Source organism: Pteropus vampyrus, unplaced genomic scaffold, assembly GCF_000151845.1.
Source record: "Pteropus vampyrus isolate Shadow unplaced genomic scaffold, Pvam_2.0 Scaffold12, whole genome shotgun sequence".
In the NCBI taxonomy this organism is placed as follows: domain Eukaryota; kingdom Metazoa; phylum Chordata; class Mammalia; order Chiroptera; family Pteropodidae; genus Pteropus; species Pteropus vampyrus.
The window spans coordinates 9,717,469-9,729,545 of record NW_011888793.1 but is presented as its reverse complement, the minus strand read 5'-3'; the positions used below and the strand labels follow the sequence as shown (position 1 = coordinate 9,729,545).

Below are 12,077 nucleotides of genomic sequence, written 5' to 3'. Positions count from 1 at the left end.
TTTAAACCTAATAATGAAATGTCACTCAATAGAAGTTGGGTAGAGATGTGTAAAATCGACTCTAACAAGCTGCTATTAGGTAGCTCCAGATTGTCACTAGAAATTTTTACATGTGTTAACTTCTTTTAATCCTCATAGCATCTCCTTTTAAGTAAGGGTTTCTTAACCTCCATACTATTGACATTTAGAACTAGATAATTCTTTGCTGCGGGGGGCTGTTCTGTGAATTGTAGAATGTTTATTATTACACTTGGCCTCTACTCCATGGATGCCAGTAAAACACCCTGCACAGACTCCAGGTGTGACAAACATGTCTCTGGTCATTGTCAGATGATCTCTGGGGAAAAAGATCAACTCCAATTGAAAACCATTGCTTTAAGACATAACTTATAATTTTCTTTTTCTTCTCTTCCTCCTCTTCCTCCTAATTCTTTGTCCTCTACTTTTTATTTTTGCAAATAAAAAAAAATTAAAACAGAAAAAGTTACATACTTAAAAATCGGTAGATTCAATATTGTAACACAGATAGTCTGCCTCTGAAGTAGATAGATGAATGAACAGACAGGTAGATAGATGGAGATATAGACAAAGATGTAGACATAGACTATATGATCTCAATACTGTAATTACTGGATGGCAAACCATAATGAATCAAGCAGTCCTTATTTTGATTCCAATATTGCATGAATAGTAATATCATCTTTGGTTTAATTGTTTCCCCTTGTAGTATGAGAAGAAAAATATATTAAAAATATTGAATGGTCTACTGCCATGCCAACCTGAACAAGCCCAATCCCGTCTGATCTCGGAAGCTAAGCAAGGATGGGCCTGATTAGTACTTGGATGGGAGGCCACCTAGGAAGACGAGGTGCTGTAGGCGTAAAAAATAAAAAAAAGGGATCGTAAGTTGATAAAGTCCTTGCAATCTGTGAGGTCAACCAAGGGTCGCCTTGCCTAAAAAAATATATGTATTGAATAATTAACATTATTTTGAGACAATTTTGTTGTGATTATTAATATAATTTTATCAGTAAAATGTCTTTATTCTTTTTTCCTGCCTATAGTCTTTATCTCTGTAACTTAGTTTATTCTTCATGTAAAATGGGATAGTAATATATCTACATAAAGTATTGCTATGCAAAAAGTGAAATAAGACAGAGAAAGATAAATACTATATGCATCACTTATATATGGAATCTAAAAAGGCTGAACTCAGGAGTATGAGGCAAAATGGTGCAGATGATAGAAGCTTCCTACATTCCTTCTTGCAACTACATCAAAGGTGTGATAGAAACACGGGCAAACAGCAAGCAGAGTTGCCTGAGGATCTAGAGGAACAGAAACGCTACAACTAGGGAGAAGAAAAAGACATCACCCTGAAATGGTAAAAGGTAAGAGGGAGCAAAGACTGGAATCTTCTTGGTCCCCAGTAGCCGAGTGGCACAGAGGCTGCAGCAGAGGCAGTTGGCAGCTGCAGATTCTTCTTAAAGAGGCTGTGTCCACAAGCTGACTTTTGCATTCCTGCTCGCTCTGAATACCAGCGCAGTGTCAGCTCCTCCGAGGGCAGCAGGGTTTTTCAGGAGTTGCCAGAGCAAGGGCCAGAGGCAAGGCTTTCTCCCAGGCAGAAGGGCTGGCGGTATCCATTGTTCCTCTGTTGAGCCCTCCCCACACCCAGTTAGCGAACTCAGCTGCCTCCATCAAACTGGAGGTCATCAAACTGGATAATAAAGGCGCTCTGCCCAGAGGAGTCCCTGAAACTCCACCTACCCCAACTCACTCAGCAAGTCTGGTGCTCCTCACTGAACAGTGCCAAGTCTCACACTGATGGCAACTGACCTCAGTTTCTGGAGTGGCTTCTTGAGGCAGCTATAAGCACAGTATCTGTGGTTTGCTTGCTGAATCTTAACAGGTGGCCCCAGAGGGGCACAAGATGGAGCTAAACTTAGCTTGCAGCTGAACCTCTCTCAGGGCCGTGCCACTGGACACCTACTACACAAAGCCATGCTAATAAGACTGGGAGGTTTAAGAGCTTTGATTAGTACACAGAAACAGACATGGAAAGGCAGCCAAAATGGGAAGACAAAGGAGGAGAAACCATATGAAAGAACAGAACATAAATCAAGGAAAAATGGAGTCAAGCAATCTACCGGATGCAGAGTTCAAAACACTGATTATAAAGATGCTCAATTAAATTAAGGGAAGTGTAGATGAACTCAGAGAGAACTTTAACAGAGATAAAAAATGTAAAAATCTAAATGAAAATTATAAAAAAATTCTTCAGAAATGAAGAATACATTATCTGAAATGAAGAGTATATTAGAGGGAATCAACAGAGTAGAAGAAGAAGAAGATTAAAACACTATATAGAGGGTGAGGAAGCCAAGGACACTCAATCAGAATGACAAAATAAAAGTAACCAAGAATATGAAATATAATAACAATTTAAGGAGCCTATGGGACAAAAATTAAAGGTAACAACATCTGTGTCATAGGGATACCTGAAGAGGGAGAACAAGAAGTTGACTATGTATTTGAAGAAATAATGCTGGAAAACTTCCCTAACCTGGTGAAGGAAATAGACATATAACCCTAGGAAGCTCGAAGAGTCTCCAAAACCAGGAACCCAAAAAGGCCCACACCAAGACACATCATAATTAAAATACCAAAAGTTAAATACAAAAAGAGAACCTTAAAAACAGCAAGAGAAAAGCAATTAGTTACCTACAAGGGAGCTCCGACAAGACTGGCAGCCAATTTTTCAAAAGAAACTTTGCAGGACAGAGGGTTTGGCTCAAAATATTCAGTGTTGAAAACTCAGAATCTACAGCCAAGAATATCCAGCAAAGCTATCATTTAGAGTCGAAAGACAGATAAAGAGCTTCCCAGACAAAAATAAGCTCAAGGAATTTATCAGCACCAAGCCAGTATTACAGGAATCGTGGGAGGGATTTCTTTGAGAAGAATAACCATGTTTCAAAAACATGAATAATGAATGGTAATAACTGCGTATTTATCAAGTATCTCAAATGGAAAAGAAGTTGCTCCAACCACAAGATAGGTGGCTGAATGGATAAGTAAACAAGACCCCTACAGATGCTGTCTGTAAGAGATTCACTTCAGATTAAAAGACATACAGACTAAAAGAAAGAGGATGTAAAAAGATATTGCCTTGATGGACCTAGAGGGGATTGTACTAAATAAAGTAAGTCAGATAGAGAAAGAAAAATACCACTGACTTTATGTACATGTGCAATCTAAAGAACAAAATAAACAACAATAAAAATGGAAACAAACATATATACAGAGAATATTTTGAAGGCTACTAGGCCATGAGAAAAGGGTTGGGGGGGTTGTGAAAAAAGGTAAAGGGATTAAGAAGTACAAATGGATAGATACAAAATAGCCATGGAGATATAAAGTGTAGCATAAGGAAAATAGGTAATAATGTTGTAATAAATATGTAAGGCAGAAGAGGGGTACTAGATTTAGTGGGATGATCACTTTGTGAGTTATACAGATCTCTGATCACTGTGCTATACAACTGAAACTAATATATTATTGTATGCCAACTAGAAGTAAAAAAATTCATTGAATTCTACAATATAAATATGAGCAACTAATTGCCTATTATACTTCAATAAAGATGGGGGGAAATAAAAAAGAAAAAAAATTAAAAGCCGAACTCTGAGACACAAAGACTATAGAATGGTGATTAACAAGGAATAGGGGTGGGAGAAAAGTAGAGATGTTGGTTAAAGAAAAAAACACCCAGTTATAAGATGAATAAGTTCTGGGGATCTAATGACAGTATAGTGATTACAATTAATGATACTGTATTATATACTTAAAAGGTGCTAAGAGAATAATCTTAAATATTCTCACCACAAAAATAAGGATAATTATGTGATGTAATTCAAGTGTTAGCTAACACTGTAGTGGTGATCATTTTGCAATATGCAAGTATATCAAATAAATAGGCTGTATACCTTACATTTACATAATGTTACATGTCAATTATATCTCAATAAAATGGGGGAAAAAGTTGTTATGAGGATTAACTAACAAAAATACTCTGGTTAGAATAGTGCTTGGCAGATATTTAGTTATGAATGTCTTAGTTTAAAAAGTAAATAAATAAAAACAATAAAAAGTAACAATGATTTACATATTTTTAGTTTTATCAAATGCTAAGAAAGATCCAGGTATATATTTAGAGAATTACAGAATTCTAGGTCTAGAAGATAACTTACAAGACCTTGCTCTAACCACATCATGACTGTAAATGTTTAAGATATGTAATGTCTAATATGTATAATGTGTTATATATCTTATAAGAAATATAACGTTATATATGTATGCATGAAAGATTACTAATTTAAAACAACCGATAGATTATCAGATGAAGAAGAGGATGAAATGGAACGAGGAAAAGAATGAGAAGAAAAAGAAAAGAGAAAAAAATATTTGTAATACTTGTCTACTTCAGAAATTCTTTCTCAAAAGAACAATGAGCATGAGAATCGACTGACGAAATATTCTAAACATGTGTGCTAATACATGGTTTAACTGTCAATAAATAGAAAAGTCTTAAAAAATTAGTACACATAATAGTTTTATATGTCCCTTTTAATTTTTTAAATATTTATTGTGCCTTGATTGATAAAGGTGATTAAATGCAATGCTCTCTAATTTTTCCAAAGAAGTTAAGGAGAAATTAGATGGAAAGTACAAATACCGAGCCCAACTACAAAATAATACTGTAAAGAGTTGCCATTAAAGGCAAGTGCTTCAGCCCCTTCTGGCCCCCAGATCTACTGATATTATTTCCATTAAACTTAAAATTTCAAAAAGTTTTGTTATATTTTTGGTTTGTTTTTGAATATGTGAAGAAAACACTTTTGGTTCATTTTAATATGAACATTTCAAATATATTTTGTATAGCCTTTCCTATCTTTCTAACAAATTATCATATTTGAATACTGTAGTCTCCTGAGCCTGGTGAGTTAGGAAAAACAGGAATGTCAAACCAATTTCTAAAAAACAAACAAGCAAACAAATAAAAACTGAGACTCGGATAGTCTTACATTAAAACTTTAGTACGCACAGTATGTAGCTGCCAGAGCTGGTAGAAACGTGAACAACTTGAATGAAAATAAGCTTTCCACTTTAAATTTACTAATCTCTGATATATGTCATAATAATTTTCAAAACTTGTAAGCTTTCAATAATTAAACTGAATATTTTCCCATGTTTCCACTTTTGTAATACTCACTCAGCAGATATCAAATGCTACATGCTAGACTTTGTTTTAGGTACAGGGGATACAGTGAAGAATAAGCCCTAATCCTCTCCTTTAGTGAAACTCATACAGAGCTGGAAAAGCAGATAACAACAAAATAAAGAGATAAATTATAATTTAAAATTGTGTTTTCTGAAGAAAAGTCAAAAAGGGTAAAGTAGTAGGGTATTTTAAGATACAAAGTATCATGATGTAAAATGACTCCCAGAATTTGAACGTTGACAGTTTCTTTCCATTTTGAAATTTTTATCTAATCATAAACAAATTAAATTATCAGTACCTTTATTTGTAAAGCTCTACTCTTACCCTAGGTCACTGGTCAATTAAATTAACTGTTCTTATTTTGTTATCTTTTAATATATCATTTATATTGGTGTCTTAATGTATCATTTATATTGGTGTCAGTAATGTTAATCGTCTATTTTGCAGTCTAAATCTCTAATGCTTGTATTATAACCCACAAAGTTAGAATTTTAAAAGCAGGGAAAATCTAAACAAATTTCAAAGTAAGTAGGGATTAAGGAATCATATTTTTCTGATCAGGACCATTTAGTCCTAAAGAGAACTGAATTTCTCAAAATCGGAGGTGATTTGGAAACCCAGCTTATTTATTTTCTATCTTATTACTCTTTTTTATTCTTTGTGTAGGAAATATATGCCTAACACATAATTACAACAGGCTGTCATCTACGTCATGTTATTTTAAAGGGAAATGTTAGAAACTTCACATCCCTCAAAATCACCTCATATGCTGGAGCCCCCTAAGAGCCCTGCAATTCATAAACAGTTCATAAACATTCCTTCAAACATTATTTATTATTCACCCATTATTTATGAATTAAGGTTATCACATGCTTTCTGAGGTCAGGATTTAATAGTGTGAAAAATAAGGAATTTTATCACCATATGGATGAGGAATGATGAGTAGCATTATAGAAAACTCAAAAACCAAATGTTGCTGGTTTTATAATTTGGCCTAATAAACACAACCATGGGAGTAGAGAGGTTCTCTAAAACCCTGAATTGTTTTCCATAAGGAAGGATGTGGAGGTCATATCCTATGAGATCTCTTTAAAAAGTTTCTAACTGCTAACTGAGCTTCTCCCCAATATAACCCTAATGTTTATGTTTTGTTTTCTCTGTATACCTTATATCATATTTTTCTTTCTAATCTCAAAAAAAAAAAAGAGAAGAGAAGAGAAGAGAAAAAGAAAAACCATGCTCTTTAAATATATTTTAGGAAAATTTTTGGAAATAATTGTTCTATTGAACAAAAAATATCATAATCAAGGGGTAAATGGTTCAGGGAAATAATAATGAAAAAGAAGAATTATATGAGAGAGGGTGAGTATTTAGAAGAATGATTGCTGAATATATCTAATATAAAATGATCATTTCAAAACAAATATGGATTCTGTAGAATCATATACTGTCAGTATAGATGTGTATAATTATGTTAAAATAAAATATTTCTTACTCTTAAGGTATGTATTTGCCCCTCAGAAATTCCTGATCCTCAAATTCCAAAATAAAATTTTAGCTTTATTTTTAGTCTCCCCCCTCACCACCTCCTTACTGATCCCTGGTTCATTTAGCAAATAATTTTAAAATTGAGGAATTTCTGCTAATGTCCAGAGAACTGGCTACCTTGCACAGAAGAACTAAATGGGGAAATCTCAGTATGGATTAAAGACAGGAAAAAAGGAGGTCTTAGGATGCAGACTTTTGATAATAAAAAACTCAAGATGATTCAGAAAAGCTCTATGCATGGATGAGGACAATGGGATTAGAAAGCTAAAGTAGTACCCTAGTAATCGGCTAGGTACAGAAATCCCCATAAAACATACTATCAGAGATTTAATACGAGAACTGCCTTTACTCACCAAAATGAATTTTTCCCACATATTCATTATGTTAATGTAAATAACCCTTATAAATAGTTTCATGAACATGGATCTGAAAATTGGAATTATTCAACCTCCAGGGATAATCCTATTATTCTTGGAATCATCACTAATATTTTGCAAAAAATAAAAGGTTTCCTAATATAGTGAGTGCTAACAAATTAAAAGATTATTAGCATTATAAATTATAAAAACAATATACACTCAAAAAGTACTTTTTTTTTCTAGAGAATGAGTGGAATTTGGATCATCTTTATATTTAACTCTCAGCTACACTATTAAAACATAAGACATGGAAGAGAAACCCTTTGAAATTGATTTAGGCTTCCTTAATTGAGTATTTATTTTACTAACTTTAAGAATGCACTGCCCAAGATATACATATTGATACTTTCAGTACAAAAAACTATAGTAAACAACACCCTTGTTATCTGTATTTTTCCTATAATAAATGTCTTAGCCTGAGTCCCATACAAAATAAATAGATGTGAAGCAAAAGTGTATCTGCTAACAGTTAACTGAGTAGTACAATCCCAAGGAAGCAAGAGTGAGGGATGTAAAGGGATGTAAGCAAGGAAGGAAGGAAAGTAAGTGCAAGAGGGTTGTTTTCCTAAGCTAATCTCAGCTTCCAAACAAACTCAGTTAATTATTCAGTTTCACAGGGCATCTTCATAGCAGCCCCATGAATTATTGTGTCTGAGAACAGCCTATGGGGGGCAGTGAGTGGTAGAGAAACATTTGTCATATATCTGATCATGCAGAATGTGTTTCTCCTTCCCCTTCCCCTTATACGCCCTCAGTGCTAAAGATAGCACTTCCACAATGTCCTGTCACCAGTCCCCTCCAGGTGACTGATGCAGAAGCCAGAGCCTGCTGGATACTCTCTGCCAATGCACAGTCACCTCGGTTTGTACTTCGTCACTCTATGCTGCCCTTAAGGCTTAGGGATCTGTAGGGACAGCAAGAGCAGTTACCCAGCTTCACAAAGTTCTGCTAGAGCCACACCAGGATGTGGAGTAGCACATGAAATGATTTCTGTAGAGACCTTAACTTTTCCTACAGCAGCAAAAAATGTTTCAGTCCTCCTATAAAAAAAACAAAATGTGTGTATGTTTATGTGGTGTGTGTGTGTATATACATATATATTTCTTTTTCTTTCACATTTCAATGATCAGAAAAGTCTTCCTGAGGGTTCTTCCAGAGATCTTTATGATTTGCAATCCAAACTTCAAAATCAAATGCAAAATCATTCCTCGTCTTACATCACCTTTACATCTAACCTCATGCTTTTTTTTCTTTGATCTTTGTTTTGTACTGGGGCTTAACATCATTCTTCATTCCTTTCTTTAATCCTTTCAACCTTAAACATTTTTTTCTTACCATTATCTACTCTTGAAAAAAACAGTTTTGATTATTATAATGATCTAAACTCTCCTATATCTTTGTCTTATCGGTTTAACAATTCCTCCAAAGATTTTAAATAATTTAAAAGCAGTATACAAGAATATTTATTATTTGGTGTTTTCTTGCTCTATAAAATTTTCTTCAGCTCATCATTATTATCTTTTGGGATGTACTAAAAGCAATAATCAATCAGTTGAAAAACCCAGGATTATAATAAATTCTAGGAGACATTCATTGTTTTTAAAAAAGTCATTAATTTTAAAAGGAGTAACTGTGCCTAATTTGTTTAACTTTCTTCCATGGTAAAGTGAAAGGCCAGAAAGATGAAAGGGACAATCTTTAGCCTACTCTCTCAAATATTCTCTTAAATATTGTTTGAATGCAGTAACAGTTGGAGGAAAATATTTATCATCAGGCTAGAAAAATATGGTGACTATCATGCTAAAATAGTGGGTAAACAAATTAGTTCCCCAGTTTATTTTCAAACAGAAAGAAAAAAATAAAACAATCCAAGTTTCCTGAATTAAGATAGTGAGGCAAAGATATTATACTCTATCTTATGAGAGGGAAAAAAACATACAGAGAAAAAGAAACACAAATAGCAACTTTGGTGAAACTAAGAGACAGCTATGCACAAAGACTGAAAGTAACTGGGCAATGATAAATGATTTTGTAGAAATAAGGAAGGTAAGTTGGTGCATGCAGAAGAAAATACTCCCAAGCAGTCAGTTGATAAAACTCATGTAGCTCTTCTAAATTGCAGAAGTTGGAGAGATGAGTAAGAAAAAATGGGTGTGGGGGAAAGGAAGGGCTGAAAAACAGAATAGTATGAGCAGCTGTTTAAAGAGTAATTAGACCTAAAGACCAATTCTATACAATTCTATTCAGTTCTGAAGGAAACAAGTATGTTCTCCAGGTCAGATGACTTAGGAATCCTGTCACAGAGAAGGGCTAGAATACTGTCGCAAATAAAAATACTCCCACACTGTCAATGTGCTTCACTTAGTCCTAGAACTCTAGGTGTCAGACACTTACATTCCAGGCAGGTGATTGTAGAATTGTTCTCTGGAAAAATTAACTGAACTTAGAAATTATCTGCTCCACAGAAAAAAACACAAATCCTTTTTGAATGTATAATCGAAAGGCTCCCAATTATTGGTAATTCCGTAGGAAAACCCCAAAATTGATAAAAATCCATTTGTGCTGCTTTAGAAATTAAAATCATAATTCAATTTTAGATTAAGAGTCTGTCATCTATTGAAGTAGAGTAGTCAGAAAAAAAAAAGAAAAAAAGCGAAGCAACCTTACAGCTCGTTTCTTTAGTTGGTACTCTTCACCTACATTTTTTCTTTTTAAACTAACCTTTATTTTGAAACAATTATGCTGACTTGGCCTAGCAATATTAACTATCAAGTTTATGGTGCCTCTGGCAAGTAGGGGTTGGCTAAGTATAATCTTCCAAGATATTCAGTCAATTCTTAAATTAAGGACTTCATTCAAATATGATGCATAAGGATGCATCAGACATTTGTGCAGAGATTGCAGCATGAAAGGAAAGAGCCCTAACAAAGAGAATTAAACAGGTTTAGAAAAGGTAGAGAAAATGCAATGGACAGAAGAAAACTCCAAAATAGTTATAATAAATTGCATTAAAAAATGGAAAACAAGAATTATTTAAATGCTGAAATAAAAAGAAATTAGTAAAGGTGTTAGAAGATAAAATTGAGGAAATTTACCAGATTGATTTCCAGAATGAAAGCAAAGGAAATCTCATGACAGCCAAACAGGCGCCCTGTGAACTTCTCGAATTGCAACAAAGACATGCAGGGTTAACGTGCTTCAGAAAAGAGCAAACATACTGGACAAACTTCTTAATCAGCTTTGAATGAATGAAATTAGATATAATGTAGAATTTGCAATGTTAATAGATAATGAGGGATAATTTAATAATGAGTTTAAAGAAAACCAAGTCCATAAAAAAAGAAAATTTTCAATACCAAGGATAACAGAAAGTTGCACAAGAAAAGAAATTTAATCATAATACACTTCTTGGACGGGCAGTGAGAATTATTCATGAAGACATAAAATAAACCACATTTACAAATAACTTACAAGTATTATTGAGCCAAGAAACTGTGATTCAGTTATTTTAGGAGTATGGTTAGATGGTAGAAAGAGTGATGTAAGGTTGTAAAATATTTTACTTATTGTAAGTCAGTCTAAAGTTGATAAAAAAATCTAGACAGGTTTTATCAGTTTCTCCCCAACTTAATATTCTGTGCTCTGTGTACCATGCAGCAACAAACAACTCAAAACTATATAGGTTAGAGCCAACTCATTTGAAATAGTCAGAAAGTATTATGAAAGTGAAAGGAGAAAAAACTCAGCAAGTATTATCAAAAGGAAATATAAGGGGAACTATTAGAAGGTAGATCTTGAAGAATTAGTACGATCTGGTGGAACAAAAATGAGAATAATTCCAGGCCAAGGCAAACTATAAGATTGTAGACATGGAATCATAAAAGAGTAAGTGTAAATGGGAGCATACAGGAGAATACAAGAGTAGTACTCTGGATAATGTGAGGTTTTAGAATTCAGAAAAGAGGAAATATTCATATTTTCACAAATGGCAATCTCCTCTCCTTTTAAAAGGTGTATATATCTATTTATCTATATCTTTATCTAGATATATCACAATTTCTTCAATCATTCATCCACTGAGGAACACTTAGGTTGTTCCTATATGCCTTGGCTATTATGAATAATGCTGCAATAAACATGGGAGCACCCATATATCTTTGAGCTAGTAATTTCATTTTCTAAGGGTATATATAAACTTGTAGGACTCTATGTTAGGTGAAATAAGCCAGGTCCAAAAAAAAATATTGCATGACCCCACTCATATATAGAATCTTAAAAAGTTGAACACATAGCAGCAGAGAGTAAAAAGATGGTTTCCGTCTACAGCCATGCTACCCTGAACACGCCCAATCCCGACCGATCTCCGAAGCTAAGCAGGATCGAGCCTGGTTAGTACTTGGACGGGAAACCACATAGGAAGATCAGGTGCTGTAGGCATTGAAAAAAAAAAAAATAGTTTCCAACGGTGGAAAGGTGCAGAAAATGGGGGGCGGGGGAGGATGTTTATCAAAGGGTGCAAAGTTGCAGTTATGAAAAATGAATAAGTCTAGAGATCTAATATACAGCATGATGATGATAGTGAATAATCCTGTATTGAATACCAGATATTTGCTAAGATTATAGACTTCGGGTGCTCACCACACATACACACATATACACACACACACACATATACACACAAACACAAATGATAACTATGTGAGGGGAATATGTTAATTAGTTTGATTGTAGTAATAATTTCATTATGTAAATGTTTATCAAATCATCATGTAGCACATATGAAATATAATTTGTATTCAAATCAAATTTTAAAAAGAACAGAGAACTTT

At 33.9% G+C, this 12,077-nt stretch overlaps 2 pseudogenes; both read left to right on the top strand.

Moving 5' to 3' along the window:
• The first annotated feature begins 761 nt into the window (after positions 1-761).
• Positions 762-880, top strand: LOC111732870 (annotated as a pseudogene).
• Positions 881-11,566: 10,686 nt separating this feature from the next.
• LOC111732892 lies at positions 11,567-11,685 on the top strand (annotated as a pseudogene).
• Positions 11,686-12,077: the final 392 nt, after the last annotated feature.